Source organism: Anas acuta, chromosome 4 (assembly GCF_963932015.1).
Source record: "Anas acuta chromosome 4, bAnaAcu1.1, whole genome shotgun sequence".
Taxonomy (NCBI): Eukaryota; Metazoa; Chordata; class Aves; order Anseriformes; family Anatidae; genus Anas; species Anas acuta.
In genome coordinates this window covers 54,216,248-54,239,754 of record NC_088982.1, presented here as the reverse complement: position 1 = coordinate 54,239,754, position 23,507 = coordinate 54,216,248, and the positions used below count along the sequence as shown (strand labels likewise).

General features: G+C 35.6%; 1 protein-coding gene across 23 annotated transcripts in view; it reads right to left on the bottom strand.

The window, feature by feature from the left end:
- Positions 1–23,507, bottom strand: part of TENM3 (teneurin transmembrane protein 3) — a 1,325,064-nt gene that overhangs the window by 1,254,052 nt on the left and 47,505 nt on the right. For all 23 annotated transcript variants that reach the window (XM_068681265.1, XM_068681272.1, XM_068681274.1 and 20 more), the window contains exon 2: positions 16,842–16,958. The gene's annotated coding sequence lies outside the window, so the exon portion shown is untranslated. The remainder of the gene's footprint in view (positions 1–16,841; positions 16,959–23,507) is intronic.

The following is a 23,507-nucleotide window of genomic DNA, read 5'->3' as shown; positions in this document are numbered from 1 at the left end:
CTAAAAAACTTCTTTATGTGGAACTGTTAAATATATAATAATAATATATGTGTTTTGTTTTGTTTTGTTTTGTTTTTACTAAGTAGCAGTTGGTTTAATATCCTGTGATTTTCACCATGCAGAATTTTTATCTTACCAAAGCACTGAATACATATGTATATACAATGCATCTGTAATATTTTCTGCTCCAAACTGCAGTTTATTAGGATTTTGCACAGTATTATCTCTGACACTACAATAAAAGAGCATTGTGCACCTTTCTATTTTATATTTCAGGTAACTAAATAACATGTGACATTGCAGAGTATGACCTAACATGAAGACATATGAGCTAGCTTTAAACTTCAATACAGTGAGCAGTCTAGTTTGTGGCACAGAAAATAATCAGGGTAATTTACTTTCCTGACACTACAATTCATGCCCAACTAACCAAGCTGTCTTAAAATAGCTCTGTAGTTGTGGATATTTTTTCTGGCCTGTCTTTACTTCTTGAATTTCATCCAGATATCTTCTGGATATAGCTGCCTGGGCTAACTAAGGGTACATTAGAAGCACACTCTTTGACTGACAAAGTAGGGATTGAATTGCAGTCTGAATCTCAAGATGGGTGGTGCTGCCTAAACAGTAACTGTTACGTGCTGAATCATGAATTGTAAAATGGTATCCTCCCTCTAAACACCACACAGGGTATACTTTCTTCCTGAGAATAAGCAGGAAAGCTCTGCAGTTGCTTGGTCACTGGAGGATGGATATTATTCAGACCTTGTAACTCTTGGTCATACTATAACCAACATTGCGAACAAGCACAGTGAGAGGCAAATACTGCTAGCAGCAGGTGTACAACCAGAACTGGAACACTGCTAGCAAACTTCTCTCTGCCTACAGTAGTTACACTGGAATTTTAAATGCATATGGTCCCAAAGGCATAACTTTGAGTATAAATAACAGAACACGTGAAGGAAGTCACAATCAAAAAAAAGGAATTAACATGCAAAAGACAATAAACTTTTTTTTTTTTCTTTTTGTTAATGGGAAGACCATCCATTAAACTTCTATTAAAGACGTTTAAATACAAAGGGAAGGTATTTCTTACAACAGCTTTAAGTCATAGAGAAAAAAGTGTTTTTTGAATATTAATAGAAGAAAATGTTAGAAGGCTTACATAGTTGAAATATAAATCAAGATGTTAATATATGTAACTATATTTGAATATATAGATCAATGTATCTATACACCAGTATATAAGGTGTAGTATAAAGTGTGTCAAGAACAGCAAACTTCTAATACATGAAATCAAACAGGTATGCTGAAAATATATTATTAATAAAAAAAAAAGTTACCAAGGATATTATCTAGTTTATACAATTACGTAAATGTTTTATTGCCTGTCGCATTCAGAATAACTACATTACAGACATATTTATATTCATAACTTTTAATAATGGATCGAGAATAGCTTTCTTATTCAATTTTGTGGGCAAGAGCAGTCAAAGATGTAAGAGACAGCATGAATCAGTGGCACTTTCACAATATGAATCCTACTCATTGCAGTTGCTATAAATCAAATTAAGGCTATGTGTAAATCATGTGGAAACTTAAAAATGTTCCCCCAGAACAAACAAGTTTCTGTTCAGTTTCAAAGTAACAGTGTGTATGGTTCAATCTGATGAACTTCCAGTGTGAGACATACTGCTTTAATCCCCTAGGCTTTTTTGGACCAAGATATAAGGAGAAGACTTCAAAAACAAAACCAAAAAGCACCTAAAAGCACTACAGAGAAATGAACCATGCAAGACGAGCTTAAACTGGACAAGTTTTTTACAGGTGAAAGAAAGTCCAGTTAATTCCTGATTTGCATTCTGTCTTCTCACATCCTCACTCAGTGTGCTGTCTCTCCTTTTGCACCCCCTGTAACTTCCCCTCTGCCTCTCTGCTTCAGTGTCTCTCCTCTCCTTCCCTGTCTGTGCCTCTTCAGACACCATGAGCACGCCATGTCCCTCAACTGTTCTGATGCCAAACCCTGTGGCAGTCATTAGTTACATGAGAGTCTACTGGTCAATATTATGCTGATTGACAGAAAAAAAAAAAAAAGAAGAAAAATGACAGTTTAGATATTCTTTCATATCAGACCAGAAACATACTCATGCCTTTAAACAAGATGTTTCATCTAAGATCATCTAGCAGAATAGTCTCCTCTCTAGCAGCATTGGTTTGAGCAGATATAATTTTCTTCAGAGCTCATACAGTGCTATGTTTTGAATTTGTAAAGAAAACAGTGTTGACAACACACCGATGCTTTAGTTTTTTGCTGAGCAAAGTTTACACAGAGTCAAGGACTCTTCTGTTCTTCACACTGTCCCATTTGCAAATAGGCTGACGAGGAACCAGAAGTTAAGAGAAGCACAGCCAGGAGAGCTGGCCCAAACTGACCAAAGGGATATTCCATACCACAGGAAAAAGGAGGAAGAAAGGCAGAACATACCACAGAAAGGGAGGAAGAAGGGAGGACATTTGGAGGCATAGCATTTGTCTTCCCAAGAAACTGTTCTGTGTGATGAAGCCCTGCATTCCTGGAAATGACTAAACATCTGTGGGCCAATCAGAAATAATTAATGAATTCCCTATTTTGTTTTTCTTGCACTAACAGCTTTCACATTACCTATTAAACCCATGTGTTTTCTCACTTTTACCTTTCTGATTCTCTTCTCCACCTCACTGGGGGACAGTGAGCGAGCAGTTTCCATGGTGCTTAGTTATCAACCTAGGTTAAACCACTGTCTTGGAGTCCTCACTTGAAGAACCATGTTCATGGCACCTGTACGGATGCTCCACTAGTAGGTCTTCCCTCAGCAAAATTTTCTTCTGTGTTGATCTGCTGTGTACTTTATACTAAAGATCCCAAAGGAGACAGTACTGAGACAATTAAAGAAGGGCTAACAAAACCTTCTCGCATAGTAGGTAAGAAAGCAGATTTTATGCATCAATATTTTAAATAATATTTCTGAGCCTTCCCTATTATTTGTCTAACATTATCCAATCTGCCATAGTTCTATTCATACGGGACCTAATGCATCAGATGAGGTTCAGTTTATGCTTATGTACCATTTTTACCAACAGAAGCAACACAACTTATATCACAATGATAGTTTAGCACGTCTGGCTTCCTAGTTGCAATGTAGCCTCATAAACGAATTTAGTCAGGGAGACTGCGGCAGACTGTAAACTTACTTCCTGCTTCTAGCAGCTCTTTAATGAAAAAAGGGGAAAAGAACAAGAATATGTTTAAAATAACACTAAACTATGCTCACATGCTCTGTAAAAGCTTTTGAAAATATGCTGAAGAGATTTTCGTAAATACTCATATCGCATAGTTAGTATCACATATTTCAATGCATTCAGTATACAGTATTTTCTGGCAGTGTGCTTCCTACAATTTTGATACAGTAATCATATTTTTCCCACTCTCAACAAACATAGACATTCCACACACACACACACACACACAAAACTACTTGCAAATTTAACCTGCTTCAAACCAATAGATTCAAATACTATACACAGTTCTTTCACTCATTCGCATTGTAAGTCTTCTGTACAAGTGATCTACATCAAGCAGAAGATATTTTTTCAATTACTTAGAAAACTTATGAAGATAAATGTAACTTTCATAATTATGCTGATATCAGACTCCTATGAAATGATTGGTTTCATTTGTCAGATACTTCAGTCGAAGAAAAAAAAGTGCTTATATCATTTTATAATCAATAACAGTTGATTCAATCCTGCAGCGGAGCTGTTGTTTTCAACAGTGACAGATTTTCACTGAGACTCTAAGTCATGATGAAATATGACAAAATAAAAAGATATATCAGTAAAAAGACAAAACATAATGAAATACGACAATATGCTGAAGTATGCTAAACACATACATACTACACAACCCATAATTTATTTCACTGTTTTAAATTCCTGGTTCTATTGGAAGCAGATTCCATTCCTTTAACAGTTAAGCATGTTAGTCTGATTGGAAAGTGGTTTTGTTTTTGTCTGTTTGTTTTATCAATATAATAGTATGAGTATTGTATTTGTACAATTCTATTTTTATTGATTTTTTTTAAATACTCTACCAATACTTGAGCAACTGATAGCTGCTGAAAGAAGCAAAAATGGAATTGATATTTAATATATTGATGTGTATCCCTGTTGTGTGAGCAGGATGCAAAAACAGCCCTAGAAGCACTGAAATGAACCAGATGTTCTGTATTTCATATGGTCCTGGTATGCCTCACATAAGGGTTGAGGGTTAACAACAGGAATTTAACTTCTCTCTCCTTAAGACTCCACATATGCTATTTCTTCAGTGGTGTGATGATGCTGTATTAGGTTATATTTGCTTGTATTTTGTTATATTTTATTTTAAATTAGAAAGTCATAGCTGTGGGAGATACAGAGCTGTATTATGCCAGTAAAATACTCATTAAAACAATGTATTTGCACTAAAACTGACAGCTCCAAGAAAGCAAAGAAAATTATATGCTACTTTTTTAGAGACAAGGGGGAGTTAGACCTCTCTGACCAAGAGAGATAGGTAAAGTGAAGGTGAATGTACGCCAGCGACCATATCTGAAAGATCTTTCACCAGCTAATCTCCTAATTAGTTGCATGCAGACAGGTCAACTACTGTTCTGCTTTTAAAGAAGCAATGTCTAGACTTTTCAAACTGCATATACAATTCTGCCTATGAAAAACAGGCAGGCACATCCAATTATACAAGTTGCATATGCACACACAAATCATATGAAAATATAAAGTACTTTCCATGGTTAAAAGTATACACAGAACAGTTGGTCCAGTTTTAAAGTACAGATTCTGCTCTTTTGTCTTTCTTTTAATTAACCCCAAATACTGCAAATCAAAACAGATGACTAGTTACAAACATCTCACATATTATTTCTCTTCTCAGAACCATCAACTTGTAAATAAGCATAGCCAAAATTTAAGATATTATGTAAATACATAGTAAGTTCAAAACAAGAACTTATCAAGAACAAAAAAAAATCCCATTTTTTCATCTTAAAGATCAAAAGAATTATGTATTTTGATCTAATAGTATCGAAGACTGGGTCACCTCACATGAAAATCACAATCTCTTAAGAAAAAGGTGCTGCGGTATGATTTCTTTGATTATTCAAGTATCAAACATGCTCTCCAAGAAACTCCTTAAGAAACAGGATAACAGCTCTACACCTAAACTCTGTCATCATTTAACATGAAATGATGAGGAAGTGACAGATAATGAAGAACAACCTGAAGATGCAATCACTCAATGTTTAATCTGCATTTCCTCCATAGGCTTGCTTTGTGAAGACCTCCATTCTGCTGGAAGAAACCCCAGAAAGAGCCAGGTCACCTGGACTTATGCACACACCCAGCTGTGATGTGTTTCAGCTACAAAATGAGTGCTACAAGCCAGGCACCAGGAGCTCCCTTTAGAAGATGGGCAGGGTTTAAAAAGACCTGTCGAATTTCTCAGGGAGGGTAATGCACTTTCTTGTTGTTGTTGTTGGCCCTTACTTGATATATTGGTAGCCACTGTGGGTAGGCCATAGAACTTCACTGATACATCACATGCCATAGGAAAGGAAATGTCAGTTCAGGAAAGGCTACACATAGTAGAGCTGTTAACTTTTCCTGCATTTAAGTAGTAGGTGATCCCAGCTTCCCAACAGCATCATACAGGTCCAAACCAGTAATTAGGATTCCAACTTGGAAAAGAGAAATGTGTGGATAGTTTATAATGAAACAGCAGTAGTCAAAACTGATATCAACTACTCCTTGTTCCAACTACTGCTTTTTCTACCAAATAACTTGCATTATCACTGCATTACCTAAATATTGCAAAATACGGAAATTCTAAAATTTTTCAATATAGGCACCAGACAGGGCTTGAAAAAGACAAAGGACTAAGTTCACTGTCTGTATCAAGCATTCTAACTTTTTTTTCTGGCTTAATTCTTGGAACACTTCTAAATCTCTCCAAAAAGCAGGCTCTGTGATTTAATTCTGACAGATCAGAAATCACAACATATTGCAGCCCACTGGGTCACCAAGGTTAGTGCTAAAAAAATGTGCTTTATTTTATGGAATTGTGTTAATACAGCAAATCTGATTCGTTTAGTCCCTCTCGCCCAAAGCTTATTTCTGGTAATAAAAGATTTATTTGCAAAATTTAAAGCAAAAAGTGTAGATCATTTTATTTAAACTCATTCATTTCCAAGAAAATCTAACTTTAGGAAGCAAATAGAAAATAATTTATTTGAAGCACTCAAAAATGAAAACAAAGTTGATCTTTCAGCTAATGAAGAAGCAAGAATGTATGGTCAACACAATTTGATTTTATTATTATTATGAAATGCTAGTAAATTAAAAGTAGTAAGTCAACTACTTTCATTATCATGCTTCTTTTGGTTTTGCATAGTAAAATACCTTGCTTGATGGTTAATTTTTAAAATTTGACTGCACACTGTAGCGTTGATTTCCTTTTGATTGATCTGAATCCTCAAGATACCGTGAAAATTCATACAATCATTGCATTGTATGAGCACATTTTGGAAGAGAGTTGGTTTATAAATAATCTTAAATTTGTACAGACACATACCTGCATACAGGATGAAACTCATGTAGCCTGTAGCCTAGAGCATGTTAAAAAACATGGCTTTCTCAACCCTGACATCCCTAAAATTCCACTGTTCTCAAATATTTTTTGTATGCTTGTTTGTTTGAATTATAAACTTCCAAGTTTTTATTTACCATGACCTTGCCTCTTTTACTTTATGCAGGTTACACACTGGTGGTTTATGATTTGTGTATGAATGCTTTTCATAATTTTCTTGTTTCAAGTAAGAGCTACAACAGATACCTACACAGACAATGGATTCTGTGGTAGTAGTACTGCTTGTAACCTAGAACTCTGAGGTTGGATGAATAGCATAAGCTTGCAGAGACATTCAAGGTTGGTTGGCACTGACTTTGAACTTTTGTTCTTAGTTCCCCATTTTAATTGCTCACTATCTTCTCAAGATTGTTTGCAGGGAGTTGAAATATTCCACTCCTGACAACAGATAAAAAGCTACTTTACTTTTTAGAGTTTATTTAATCAGTTTCTATATGTATGTTTAAAAGTAGATTTAAACTGAGAATCATGGAATCATTGAATCATTAAGGTTGGAAAAGACCTCCAAGAACATCTGGTCCAACCATCACTCTACTACCAATGTCATCTACTTCTTCTCCTATATTAGAAATAAAATTTTATTATTTGTTGTGAGTGGAAGATGGAAGCATATATTGCTTGTTCTGTGAGTCAGGTTGCACACAGTATTCACAAACGGGAAACAAAATAATTTGGACAAAACTTCCTTAATGAGCCACAGACCTAAACACAAAGAATGTTTCTAACTCAGCTAAAAAACAAGTTTGCTCTTAAACTGGGTTATGAAAATATGTTAGTCGTATTAACTGCCTTTTTCTTCCTCCCTTCCAGATTTTTAATGGTCTGAAGTCTTTACTGGAACCCAGGTGACAGACATCATCAGAACTGTCAGACACTATTATTATACTGAATTCTTCATTAGAATCTTTACACAGCAGGCTGTCAATTGTAGAAAGTTATGACAGATACCCCTACAAACCATTAAATCCAGGATGTCTTTGGCCATAAAGCAGAAATTAGGATTTCTATTTTCTACTAGATTTCCTAAAAACAAATATATTTAGAAGGAAAGGAATGTTTAAGAAAGAAAACTCTATGAATGAACTTGTAAAATGAAGAAATAATAATGCTTAAAACCTTCTGTAAGGAAACTAAAGAAAAGACTTAGGTAACCTTTGTCATAGCTAGAAATACTCTGTCCTGTGTTTCTAGTCATCAGGTCTGAGCAGACTATTCAAATAATTACATATTATCAGTTCAGCAATAAAAATATAACACAACAGTGATTTGACACTGATAGAGAATTTCACTGACAGAAAGAAATTTTATCTTGGATTACATTCTTTCAGTCTTTTCTTCCCAGTTACTTATGATGCTGATTGGGTTTTTCGTTCTGCTTTGTTTTGCTTTTCAGAGCAGAAGAAAAAGAATCCATCAATTCTTCTGTCTCCAGTAGGACACAATCCAGGAAGAGTCAGAAAAAGTTTTTGTTTTAAAGCAATGGTAATCCCAGAATTTACTTTTCTTAAAATAATTTGTGCAAACTCCATCATGTTGTAACAAGTAGAATATTACTTATTAGACTAAAAAAGGCTAATTTTATTAATTTCAGAATTAAAAAGCTACATTTCTCATTTTAATCTAAGATATTTTTCCTTCTTTCCTTCCTGTCCCCCTCCCAACTCTACATATTTATTCAACATAGCTTTAGATATGCAGTAGATAAAAGGGAAAAAATGTGAAGTATTCTAGGCTACTAAGCAAGCACTTATGCTGCAAAAGGACTATTAGAAGTTTATCGCTCAAATATAATGGCAAATTGCAATTGTGAAGAGGAAAACTTTATTAAAATTTTGGCAGAGAAAGTTCACCTGAAAAAGAATGTAAGTAATGGAACTCAGTTACCAGTGATGTGTACAATACCTGATAAAACACACCCATCTACAGAAATAGATGTATGTACAGATGTATATAGATGGACATAAAAATAGATACATCTATATATCTAACTGTATGTGCACATATTTTTCACAAAATTATGTTATTTGTGCAACTGTTGGTACCAAATGATGCATGTCATCTAGATTTACTAGATTTTAAATACATACTCTTTAGTACAGTATTCCTAAGCCACTTTTTTCATCTTTCCATTTTCTAATTTCCATCCCTTTCAGGTGGAAATCGCTTCAGTAAAATAGATAATTGCTTCTGCTTTGCAATGTCAAACAGTTTGCCTCAGGTTATGGCAGTCTCTAAAATTAAGATGGGAAAAAAAATTCTCATTATCTTCCTCTCTTTCAAGCATTCTTTCATCTCACCCTCTTCAATAGTGTCCAGAATTGTACTTTTCCCATTGTTTATTCTTTTCTACTGTTATTTTGTATTTAGTTACAAATATACTTTCTGTCTCCTCTATAATCCTTCACCTTCAGCCTCAGTTTTGAATGTCAAAATTTTACAATGGCTAAAGAGGAAACTTAGAATACGAGGCAGTCCAATTGCTCAGTCCACAGCATTTTCAATACCAGTCATAAATCTATTTTTGTCTGTTTTCTCCTCCAAAAAGCCAGTTTGGAAAAGTTCTGCTATATCTCAAAATGGAAAACAAAGGACTGTTTGAGACTACTAAATATACATATTTTTGAGATTTCAAGATATGTATATATATGTATATATCTTGAAATACATATATATGTGTGTGTGTGTGTGTATCTTGAAATCTCAAAAAGTATTAAGATAATGCTATCACTTATTTCCATACATTTTCCATAGTCTTGCCTTGACTTTCAGTCCTTATTTGGCAATAAAGTTCTAAAATTGTAGCCTGCTTATGAAAGAAGACAAAGTACAGACTGACAAATAGTAGAGAATGAGAGCTATGGTAGCTCTTGCTGCTGGGCTATCAAATTTTGAAGGCATCAGTGAAGTAACAAATCCTTATGAGTCTCCTTTCATTGTTACCATTAAATTATACTTGTATGTCAGAAGGACTGTAGAACAGTTTTCATCCTTTTGCTCAAGGAGAGCTCTCTTCTAGATTGATGTGTAAATTTTAAGCCCCTTTCAGCTGGATAGAATTGCACGACTAGGATCTTTTACTGAATACATATGATTTTTTCTTTCAGTTTAATCTAACAACAAGATCTAAATCCAGATTTTGAAAACCACACACAATGCAAAAGCAGATACGTACACAGATTCATATTTGTGAATCAGAGTGATACTTAATGCAAATAACCAAATCAGTAAGATATCCAATAAAATTTTCAAACAGGTTGCCTAAGTACATGCTTTTCTACCCTCCTTCCTTTTGCCCATTCTTTCTTTTGACATCACTTACGAAGATTGCATTTTCGGTTCAGTCTGAAGGCATTCAGACTGAACCAAAGCTGAAGAGAGGCCAACATTCCTGGAACTGGCTCATAAGACTTTTCTAATTTTTCTACTTGAGAAATCCACAAGCATTTTGCTTTTGTTAACATTTTGGTTAATCAAATTATTATTTCTGTAAAAATGTTGTCACTGCAATGAATTACAAATTACAACAGCTTTAACTATTTGATTACTGGAAACATATGATGTAAAATATTACCATTTTAATTTTCTACTCTCCTGGCACATTTATACAGCAGAACTCAGCTCATATGATTGTCATTCAATATTATTTAAACGTGCAGTCCAGCTCTTAAAATAATAGCTGAGATAGTTATATGAGTCCTATAGCACTTCCTTACCACATTATGCAAAAAAAAAAATCTTTAAGAGAAAACACATTTAAGAGATTTTTATCTTTTTTTTTTTGCAATTAATGAAGTCATAAGTTCAGATACATGTAGCCAATAAAGACATTTGAGTCAAAATTAGACTTCTATTTGTAGACTACCAGTCAGCTTTAACCAATAAATAAATGAAAAAAAAAAGTAAAATAAAAAGAAAGATAATGATGTTAAGCTTATATAGCAGTCATTCAAGCACTCTTGTACAACCTAGAAGTGAGTTGATTTTAAAATATATGACAGCACAGTAAAACTCTCAACCTACCACACACAGGCATTGTCATTTTAATTTTCTTTAGTATGATTTTTCTTTGGTGATGTGACTTCAAATATTTGAAAGAAATAATTTCTCAGTTGTTTACATAGATGTCACTGTATTTAATTTATTATTTACACTAAGCAGAAGTAATGAGGCGATGAAACATTTATGTTTCAGTAGGCTTTCTGATTAGCCAAAGAAGTTCATTAAGTCATTTCAAAGGAATTTTTTCAAAGTACTAGAGGCAATTACATTATATTGTAAATTATTAACCCGTGGTTAATTGTTTTCTTACAAATAAAAAAAAAAAAAAGTGTATAGCTATATTGTGTGTGTTTAGTCTATATTTATAGACATGCACATACAGTGTACACTTGGTATATGTTTAGGTACTGTATTTATATAGTCCATATAGTGTATAATTATGTGTCTATAAGGTATATACTCAGAATTTGTGAATAACTTATAACCATTAAAGCATCAAATAAATTTAGTCTTTGAAAATAGAAATAAAATGTAATGTACTCATTTGTATTTAAAACAGAAATACCACTTGTATTCCCTATTCCCCAAAAGCTCCTTGTAATCTGAAAATTCTTTTACAGATGTAATGAATTCTGTATAAAAAATAGAAAGTACCTGAGCTCCTGTATTTCTTCCCAAAAACTTGTGATCCTAATGAAGACGCACATTTCTCCACCTCAGACTCCTAAATTACTTACTGTCTGTTCAGACAAGGCTCATGGAATAATTATACATTTTTTTTCATCTTTCTTCTGGGAGGTGTGGCTTGATGTCTCATAACTACACACTTAAATCCATCACCTGACTGCAGATTTATTCCACTTCAAGAATTTTTATATCATTCTCTTATTGTTAAATACAGTCTTTGTGCCTTAAAAACACACGTTAAAAAATAAATTAAATAAGACTAAAGCAAATTCTGACTTCTAATTCAGTACTCTGTATATCCTGTGATTTGTAGTCATACAATTAAGTACACCAGTAAAATTCTGCTTTCCAGTGATTTTCAGAGCATCATGTTGGAACATACAGGACTATATAGGAGCGATCTCAGAAGAAGGGATGCAATTTAATTCCAGATGCAGTCATCTCTGATCTCATTTACCGTGTTTGGGATCACAGAAGCTCTAAGTGGTTGAAAGAAAAAGGCTGCTTTGGTTCTTCCATTCTGCAGTATAAGAATGCCCAAAAGAGACACTACAAGATCCGACTTTAACAGATACTCTACTTTGTAAAATTGCAATGGGCTTAGAGAAAATGAAACAAAGTATGTTGAGCCATGCTGATACAGCACCATAAGGCCTTCCCAGCGAAGGCACTCTATTTTATTAGAATTGCAATATAAAATACAAGAAGAAAATACTTTTCCAGGAACTGCCTACCATTCTAGTCCAAGGAATTTATCTCCATCACACCTTTTCTCTTTGGGAAATGGAGTTTTATAACACTCTCCCCAGTTCACAAATACTAGCCTATTCACTAACTGCTGTGTACACCCTACTATCTATCATCTGAAAAACTCTTTACCACTTTGTAGATACAGCATGGTAAAGACAAAGCTACTTCCTTCTTTCATCCCCTTCTTCCTTCCTCTTCCTTTTCTCTGTTTTTACTTTTTCACTTTCTTCAAAATATTTCAGATCAACCACATAGGAAAGGCAGTTTTTAAAAAACCTGTATGTGTGGTGTATAAGGGACTGTAGAACATTTGAAAATGGCAAAGGAATGAGAACAAATGTCGAGCCATTACATGCATAAGAAACTCTTCATTCTTATGTAACTGACTGCATCTTGTTTGCAACTCTGTTTTGCTGCAGACAGAATGAGATAAAATAGCTTAAAGCCATGTCTGCATTTAAGGAGGCTTGGCTAATAGAATCTAAAGACATTTCCTGGACTTACAAGCTGCTTATTACATCCAAAACTGGCTATGCATGGAGGCTGTTACAGTCATGGAATATGGCTTAAATACTCTCTTAAAACCTGTCTTTACTCCCCTTTCCACACTGACATTATATTCACATCCTACACTCTTGAACCTGCTGCTGTTCTACATGAACATAAATCAGGATCTACATAAGAATGACCTCTTGATAAATTAAGTTGCTAAATTGGTAGTACATTTGAATTGCAACAGTGAGAAGTCATGGCAAAATGTACATCGGAATGAACTTTAGCTGTTCTTTTAAGAATTCAAAGAACTGAGGATGAATATTCCCTAACTCAAGGCAAAGCAATAAAGAAACAAATTAGCAAGCACAATAGCCAGGGGAACAATAAATACGTCCAGTAAGTCAGACACAGTGCATATGTGGCTGATAATTTAATACCATGAAAGGGGATTACAAACTGCATTGGTGCAGTGAAACTCAAAGTTCCCAAGAGATTTAGTGCAAGCAACACAAGGTAGCTTTAACACTTGACAAAAGATAACAAAGAGAAAGCACAAATAGTGTCACAGATTTCAGAATACCAGAAGACATAAGGCAGTATGGAATCTAACCACGGGCACGTGGCATTGCTGTTAGTGTTGCTTAATCTCTGCCCTTTCCAGCAGTAGTCTGCTTGGCAGATAGGAAAAAAATATATATTACAGACAGGCTATCTAAAAAAATAAATAAATAAATAAGAAAAAGCTTTAAAGTAAGCTTTGACAATTTGAAAAAAATCAATTCGTGTGTCTAGATTCATACTTTAAAAGAAATATAAATCCCTAACCTAATCTATTACAAAGTAGGATAAGAGATAAATCAGGTGTTTTTGATAGTCTCCTGAACTACTTGAAAGCTGATCTCTGTTGAAGAGTTGGATTATTATCGAGATGTGAATCTCACACATATTAATATTTTATACTTCTAGGAGTAACATCTCAGGCTAGGCCTGACACAAATGGCCTAGAAATAAAAATGTAAGACTTCCTAACAATTATTTGCCACTGCTTATTTGGTTTCATTAACTTCTTCTGCCCTTTTTGTGTAAAACTTGCAGAGCTGAGTCTTCCATGCTATCATGGAAAAAAAATTAAAAATAACTGGAAACAACTGAAACTAATTTAGGAAATTATGCAATGACAGCAAATAAACATAATAGTGACATTTATCACAGATAATAATGATTTGATAAATATTTACCAAATAATGTTCAAAAAAAAAAAAAAATCACTCAAGAAAGGAGTCATACATACATTTTCCATCAGCAGTTCCCATCATAGCGAGTGAATTTTCTTAAATGTTTCAAATGACAATTTTCTAAATTCCAAAAGGTTTGCTTAAACACCTAATCTTTGTCAATGAAAACAAACAAGAAAACCAACCTCCCAGACTTTTAACACATTGGCAATAAAGCTTTGTAAGAACAAAGTTATTTAAATGGCATTATCTGCTATTTGTCTTATTCTATATTGCCATTTTTTCCCCACTGAGTGCTAATAAGTGCTTGCTATTGAAGAGGTTTACATTTAACATCTGTCACTTGTATCCAGAAGTAGCACCTACAGGGAACTGTCAAATAGATTGTTATTCTCCTCTGTAGCGCCAGCAAATCTGTCTCACATCATTTACATACAGATAGTTATAGGCATTCATCATTTCATTATGCTGACTGCCTCACTATTCTAATGTATAATGTCTCTTTAATGAGCCTCAAAAAATACAATATTCCTTGATTTATGACTGCTTAACTGAAAAATTATACAGATTGACAAAAACTCATCATAAAGCATTTTTTTTGTGTTCCCACTACCTTGCACTTTAAATTTAACAATGACTCTAGAGTTAATCTCATGATTTGTTTCTTTGACAAAAGAAATGATCAAATTTTAACTCACCAGACTTCACCGTCATTGCTGTTTTAATATGTATACTTTCAGTTCAATGTAAGAACAGAACAGAATTTGACAAATTAAAATCGATCACTTTTTGTCAAAGAAATAAATGTATTGAACAATCTGTTTCAATATTATTATATGTCAATTACTGTAAGCTTCCTAACTTATCATGTGGAATACCGCTGTACCAGTCATGCACAAGTGACTCATAAATGAGCCAATTTACATGTTCAAGTAAATTGAACTATGCTTTATTGTGTGAACTTCAATTATTTCATATGCACAAATGGTTACTGCTGAAAAACAGCTTTGCCATTAAAAAACACCGCATGCTAAAGAATTACAAACGTACCTAGGACAACAAACAGAAAGTTCAGAACAAAGGAGGCAAACACTTGATTCACTTGACTGCACTCAGGGATTTTATGGAGTTCAGTTCCTCCCTCTGCAACTCCACATACCTATAAAGAGCATCAGCATTCATCCAGGGTCATCAGCTTTTGACTATCCAAGCTGAAAAGGTTTGCAAACAACGCTTAGCAGAACACTGACACTAGCCATTAAAATCAAGAATTTTCATTAAGCATGAAACTTTGTTTCTGACAAATTTACAACTGGTGTTTGAATGCTTTTAGTATGTAAAAAAGTGTTAAGATATCTGACATCTTTCCCATAATAGCAAAAACTGTAACATTTTACTCTCCTCTGTATTCTCCACTGTCTAATATAGTTTGAATAATCAAACTGCATTATCATACAGTTGAACACTGTAGACAGTCAGTCAGTATGTGATTGTCTCTCTTCTCCACTCAGTCATTCATTTCCATAAAAGTTGTAGAAACATACTACTGAGAGCTTTCCTTCTCTTTCCAAATCTGCCCTCTTCAAGAAGGTTCAAATAAAATGAGTGAAGATATAAACAAATGAACACTGATGTATCCTTACACTGCCTGATCTCCTAAGCATAGCTTCCTATTTCCAAATCATGAAGCCAGGCTGAACAGTTGCATCCGATGTAGTAAAAATGCACAGAATTAAAGTAACAGATGGCAAACTACAATCCCTAGATTCCTCTGAATAGTCAACTTTAAGCAAAAAATAATACAAAATGACTTACAGTAATATTGCATATTTAAGAGCCTTTTTCAGTAGATGCAGATATTTTATGACAAAAAATAAAGTGCAGAAATTACACTTATCTATTTGACCCTGTGTCAAATGCCCAATACAATAAGAATTCTTACTTCTTAACACCTGTTTCAGTTACTTTGCACTGAATATTCCAGTTAACATCAATGTCTGAATTTCAATGATTTCAAGAAGTTAAACTTCTAAAAAATATGGGTATATTATCCCCCAATCAATGCATTATATTTTTATGTTCCAGGAGAATTTGCAAGTCTACACATTTCATCCATATAAAAATGATAGTCTATCAAATAAACCAGTACAACATCCCCTTACATTCTTTTTAGTTAATAAATCACAAAACTTCTACAGTGTTATTTTGTAGGCAAAATTTATAACTCTGAATCCAGAAAACTAGTATGCCAACTCAAACACCTCGTGCAAGTTACTGAAGACCAAAATTTATATGCCTGAATACTTTGCAAATTCCAAGTACTTCAAAATACCCATTGTTCCTATAACAATAATGAAGTTCATATCTCGGCTTGTACTGGTGTGATAAAATTCAGTTTTAAAAGTACTCAATAGTCACTTTACCGACAGTAGTCACTTTACCACAACAGACACTCTGACTACCATTCTGACCATCTCAGAACTATCTTTCTGTGTTTCTTGAGATAACTAATATGTTAGTACTGACGTTGCAAATCTCTGCTACTTAATAGCAATTAAACATGGAAGAAATTATAATCAGTTGTTAATCTTAGTGAAACGGAGAGAAGGTCATAAGCAAGAAAGTAAATACAGGTCCTTCATGTTGTAATTCTATTTCTTATTCTTGCCTTGTGATTTCATTTGATACATGTCCCATATATAAAGTACAGAGTTACCACTTCTGAAAACTGGATAATACTGTCTAAATCATCTAAAATCATCTGTCAGAAGATGTTTTAATCCTTCTCACTATTCTTTCAATATTTTGTGCATACGTCAATACATGGCAGTGCTTCTTAGGTTGAATATTGAATTAGCCATTTTCTTCATTGAGTACTGAATTACACAGGAACCCAAAAAAAATTTTATACACTGTGTTTCACACTGATAGAGTCTACTTACAGGAAGGTGTTGCTGTGCATGGATTCAACACTTCAGAAGACGTAGTCTGCACGTGGGAAGAAAATCCAGAGTGTATTCTGATCCTGTGATTAATTTTTTGTTTTTCTGGAGATACACCTAGAAAATAACAATTACAGAATAAGTACAATCAAATACAGATTATACCATAAACCAAATCATTAGAAACATAGAAACAAACAAAGGATATACTGAGCAATATTTTTTTGTGAAGTCCACACTCTACTTTATCAATATATCAATATCAATATACCAATATCAATATCAATAATGGAATTACCACATTATAGAAAACAAGAGTTTTAGTTTTGTCCTCATGTAATTCTGAGGTACCCATATGATTCCAGAGTTCTTCAGTCTCATAGCTGGCAAGTAGATTTAAACAGGTGTTTTTGTTACACCTGAACAGCCACTTGGTGGTCTAAGAGCAGAAACATAATGAACACAGAGGGGAATGGCCCAGCCTTCCAAAACATTGCAAATAGGTTTTCATTCAACATGAAGAACAACTGTAGTATACAGAATATGCAAAATAAATAGCTGTCTTTATTTTAACAGTAGAGTTGATTCATAATTTTCATTTGGTCTTTCAGCAGAAAGAGAAGAACCTTCTACTCCTTCTCCTGGTTCCTATTTATGTACTTGGGAGAATTCTAAAAAGATGACTTAAGAAGTAATAGACATAAAGTGGGCATGCTTACATGTCCTAGCATTGCTCACAGGAAGCAGGGTTCAGCTGAACCTTGCTTCAGACCTAAACTGGTACTGACAAATGCCTGTCCAATCTCTAAAAAGGTGTAGTCAATGCTCAAGGTTTCAAATCTGGAATATCCTCCAGATGAACAATCCAGTCCCGCAGTTAATCATTCTTACTTTTCAAAGACTTTTTCTCATCTCTTGCATCCAAGCTTTGCTGCAAATTAAACCTAGTATTTCTTGTCATATCTAAATTGGAGACAGCTAACAGTTTACACTGATCTCCTTGGCAACAATTTAATATATACCTACACTCATTTTGGCTTCACAAGCTAAAGAAACCTATTTCTAAGTCTTTATTCTATACCTTTAATAATTTGATGAATTATCAGTATGTACATACATTGTATTTTGGTGTTGTTTTTTTTTTTGTTTGTTTGTCTTAAATTATAGACAACTTGAGTCTACAAGCCGTGCATGCTTACACATTAGGCTCCTCAAGATCCATGAATATAGGTTTAGCAGTTTCAGATAGTTTATCCCTTGTGCATCTGCTACAGATTATCAACCCTGTAAGAGGGTAGGTAGAAATTAGTATGCTGTGCCTCAATTTGTGAAGGGTGATGGAGGCATGAAATGTTTTCAGATTTGCCAAAGGATGTCTGCCAGGCATTTTAACACCTCTTGAGCTCTGCTGCAGCTGATAGGAAAGGCGGGCAAACACTTGCGTAAGGAAGCAAAAAGTCTGGAATTGGCTACACATGTAACAGGATGGCATGTCAAATACACTGTCCCCATATTCTTTCCTAAAGAATTAGAGGTGATTCCTCATCCTGTATTCATGGAGTTAAGTATTCCTACTTAGTGTCTGTGTTTGTTCTTGCCAAACTACATGCTTATTATTTTCTGATGTTTATGGAATTTATTGTAATTATTTTGAACTTGAATCCAATCTTCTGACTGCAGCAAGAAAAGTGTCTTTTCTGCTACATAAGGTACCAATAAAGTTATTGAATAGTCCAAGGCCTAATTCTTACAGAAAACCACTTTATTTATTTATTTATTTATTTTGTCCAGTTACTGGAAAAAGAGTGACTGTGAGTAAATGATGAACGCTTTTTTTTCCCCCAGTACACTAACTTTAGACCATCTAGATCACAGCACAGGTTCCTAACTTGTGTAAGAGAATGCTGTGTGAGATTATCAAAAATGCAGTTTATTAAACCCAAGTTGTATCAAGTCTATGCCTTAAGGCTTGCTGCAATATTTTTGAAAGATAGGATGAATCTGATTTGTTCCCTTAAAATCTCTGCTAGTTGTTCATGCTCACCACCTCTTACAGACGCTTAGAAAGAACAGTCTGATAATTTAAGGTCCCTCACGGAAATTCAGTTAATATGTACAATTCTTTGCATGCTTCTTCAGGGCACTCTGTCAGCTACCTCCTGAGCTTTTGAAATTTCACCATACTTAAGTTCTCAAATATGTTGTTACTATACATCTTGTAGATTTTTTTTTTTCAGGGGTGCATATCTTTTGTCTTCATAATTCATGCAGGCAATTGTCTCTGCAAAAAATCAAGCCCTGAACAAAGACAATTCTTTGTTTCTCATTGATATAGCCTTGCAGTTAGATGATTTGCCCTGATTATTCTGAAGTACTGCTCATCCTAGCTTCCAATAGCAGGCTCTGAATTTTCTACTACTTTCTATACAGTATTTACCCCACACAGAGACTAATGGAACATGGAATAAGTTATTAATTGCTTATGTTTTATTTTTAAGATGTGATGCAACTGCACATGGATTTTTCTCATAATTTCCTCTGACCTTTCATTTAAGATTTCTTCTGAGTAAAAATATGTTTAGTTCTTTAACTTGCAGTAATTTTCACGCACAGAATGTGTTTTCCTATTTTTTCAGTATGCCTAAAAATGAAAATGCTATGGTGTTGTAGGCTTTTTTGTTGTTTGTTTTTGTTTTTAATAGAAATGATTGGTAAAATGGATGCTCCTACTTCGGGAAATCTGTAACAGCTACTGCGCCAAGTTCTTTAAGTAGAGGTACAGTGTATTCATCAGATTTCTGGTAATCTCCTACCTAAAGGTAAGAACACAGAAGGCAAAAACAGATGAATATAAGGCCACTCAGATCAAGTGTCATATTTGCCCAAGTTCAGCTGTGCCACCTCATTGCAGAGATAACTCAGGCAGGTCTCAATTAAACATGTGTATGTGTGCATGTGTGTACAAAGACTTCCCTAACAGTCTATCCCTCACTTGATCCACTTAAACTGAAATTCCTAGGATCACATTGTTTGGTGTTCCTTTACCCTGTCACAGGAATCTGTAGATGTAGGACTGATCTGTCTAACTCTTGCAAGTTGATAATTACAATGTCCATAGGAATAAATGATTTTTTATGTCTTTGTCTTCTGTATTTCTTCAGCTACTTTGCCATTCCAGCTCAGTTTTGATCTTCTGTTTCCTTGTTCCTCTCCTACCAGCTGTATGTGCTTTCTTTAATATTAGGATGGAAATAAGGGACTACAACTTTCCATAAACCTTAGTGTTTACTGTATACTTCTAGTGAGTGCAGGATTAAGAGCAAAAATATAGTTCACTGCGTAAGGGAAGTTTAACACAAGAAGAATTCAATTCCCCCCACACGCGCACACAGTCTTCTGGTTAAAGGTGGCCTTGGGATACTAGTCTTCTCGGCATACAAAAACAATGAGAAATACCAGCTATCCCTAGCAAGACGAGTGCATTAACATCTGTATTACATTGTAAGCACTAGATTATTTTTTTATTAAGACTTTCTCTGCCATCTCTACTCTGTTATACCCCACCCTTAACATACAAAATGACCCTAAGAAAAGTAGTTCAGCCCTGTAATGCCATGATAATAGCATCCCAGATAAGGTAGATCTATCAGAACAGTGTCAAAAAATTATCTGCTCATTCTGGTCTCCCTTTTTGCTTTATTCTTCTTATCTTTCAGCAGCACATCCCTGGGCTTCTACCCAACATCCCTCACAAAGCTCACAGTTAAATTAATAAATAATGAAGAACGTCAAAGAAAGAAAGAAAGAAAGAAAGAAAGAAAGAAAGAAAGAAAGAAAGAAAGAAAGAAAGAAAGAAAGAAAGAAAGAAAGAAAGAAAGAACCTCTTCCCTTTCCAAACGTGGGCTTTGTTAACCTCTCCTTTATTTCTCTTTCCAAAGCAAAATGTTAACCTGCCTGAAACCCTTTACTATTTCCTAAAACCTTTCCAGTGAGGACTCACCTCTCACCCTTCTCTCCACACATGCTGCATTTTGCTCCCTCAGCCTGGCTCCTCTTCCCGCAGGCAGTGGCGGCAGGCCCTGCATGGCCTCTCATAAACCTCTCCCCTCTATGCACAATTTATGGCTTAGCACAGGCTGCACCTCTAAACTAGGCAGTTTATGACTGAAAACTTCTTTAAGAGATGAAGGGAAAGAGGTCCAGGGCCTACAAAGTATTTCTGAAAACATCCCTGATTCTTAAGAGAGTGCTAAACCCCGACAAGAAAAAATGAGGTGCACAAACAGCTCTGCCAGCACTCACAGGGTGACAAATAATCCCGTGGGCAAAGCAGCTGCACTGAAACCCCCTCACAGGGCTCACAGGGTCACCACGTGCTTCTCCCACCCCGCCATTAGCTGGCAGCCGCCATGTGCTGGCAGGGTCACCCAGCGCTGCTCCTGCTGCCCCTTGTGCTTTTGGCGGGCTCCTGGTCCCAAGAGAGGAGACGCGGCCAGGCCTGGCTGTCACAGGGCTGCCGTCACGGGGCTGCCTGTCACCGCTGCTGAGGGAGCACAGCCTGACTGTAGGCATGGCGGCCCAGCACTGCGCCGCTGCCCTCCCGCCTGAGGAGCTCTCTGAGGAAAAGGCGGGAAGGCTGCATGGGGCAGGGGGTCTAGTGGCAAGCGGTAGGCAAGAACCCAGAGAAGCAGAACCCAGAGAACTACAGGCCAGTCAGCTTCAATTCAGTCCTTGCAAAGATCCAGATCTTGGGATTTTCTTCTCGAGAAGCCATTTCTTATCCAAGCAGCAAGCATGGGCAGATTGTGCCTGACCAACTGCATTGCTCTCTGTGATGAGGTGACAGGCACTGAGGACATGGGGAAGACAGTAGGTGCTCTTATCTACCTTTGCGATAGTCTTATCTACCTTAGAGATACTCTCCTTATCACCAAACTGGTGAGAAATGGGCTGGACAAGTGGACGAAAAGCTAGATGGAAAATTAGCTGGACTGCTAGGCTCACAGAGTTACTATCAGTGGTGCACAGCCTGGCTGGCAGCCAGTCCTTTAATGCCATCATTATCAGCCAGGATGACAGAGAGAGTTTGCGGTGACCCCAAACTGGGGGAGCAGTCAGCACACTGGATGGCAGGGCTGCTATTTATAGGAACCTGAGCAGGCCAGAGGCTGACCTCATGGAGCGCAACAAGAGCAAGTGCAAAGTCTTACATCTGAGATGGAAACACCACATGCAACAAGGGGGGACAGGCTGGTGGGCAACTGTCCCCCAGCTGCTTGATGGGGGCAAGCAGCTCTGCAGAGAAGGCACTGGGGCTCCCAGTGAACAAGTAGAGCCAGCAGTCATTCTGGTGAAGTGTAGGCCAACTCCACTGTGGTCTAGATTACTATGAGTGTGGGCAGCCAGAAAAATGATTCTTCCCCTCGACTTGTCACTTATAAAACAGCGCCTGAAGTACTAGACCCTGTTCTGGACTCCCTAGTACATGGAGGATATTGGCATACTACTTAGTGACTCCAGAAGAAGGCCAACTGGATGATCAGAGGCCTGCAAAGTACTGTGTAAAAGGAGAGAGTGAGAGAACAGAGTCCGTTCAGCAGAAAGCTGAGGGAAGACCTTATTACTTATGTACAGCTACTTGTTTGGAAGACACGGAGAAGATGGTGCTAGGCTCCTGTCACAGTGCACAGTGAGAAGACAAGAGGTAACAGTCACAAATGGAAACATGAGACATTCCAGTTAGATATTGAGGCTGTGGGAGGGAGTGGAATTACCATTACCGTGGTTAAATACTGGAACAGGTTGCCCTGAGAGCTGTGCAGTCTGCATTGTGGGGATATTGAAAATTCAACAAAACAACGCACTTCACACCCTCACATTATACCTGTTTTAGGCAGGACATTGGACTAGATAGCTTCTGGAAGTCCTTTTCAACCTGCATTATAATTCAGTGGTGAAACCTTAAAATTCTACTAAGTGTGACTTCAGAGTATTTTTGAAAATTTGAAATGAAAAGGAAATGACATAGCACTATGCCATTTGCATATGAATATTTATCACTTATTTTAAATATATGTAAAGCTAAATTCCTTTTCAAATAGAGTGTTATCTGTAGTAGGCACAGTCAGGGAATGGATGACTGGTGTTTTGGAAAAAGTGGATGCAAAGTATAAAAAAATTTATGTCATTTCTAAGTTGCTATATATTGCCTACCACAATGCTAAAAAAAAAATAAAGCTTAGATTTCTTAGAAATACCTGTGTTGATGGCTTCTCACACTTGTTTCAATTATTTTCCGTGCAGATAATTAACATAAGCCTCAGATATATTTGGTTTGGATATATCATCTACACTGTAAGTAATACTTTTTCATATTTTTATATAATGAGATGATCACATTTATTGTTGGTAGCATTTTTTTGCCTTTTAATATATGGAAAATGTTGCATCATTTTTTACAAGTATAAATACAACTCTCTTGTATAGTGTATACTGTAGAAAACATGGCTGCTGTAGAAAAATGATGTCCAATTACTATCTTAAAAATATGAAACTCATTCCCAATAAAATCTGAGAAAATAAATATGAAGAAGCATGAAACTGAAAAAAAAGGTACTCTTAACATGAAAAGTAGCATCTATCATTACTGTTTGAAAATATCCAACT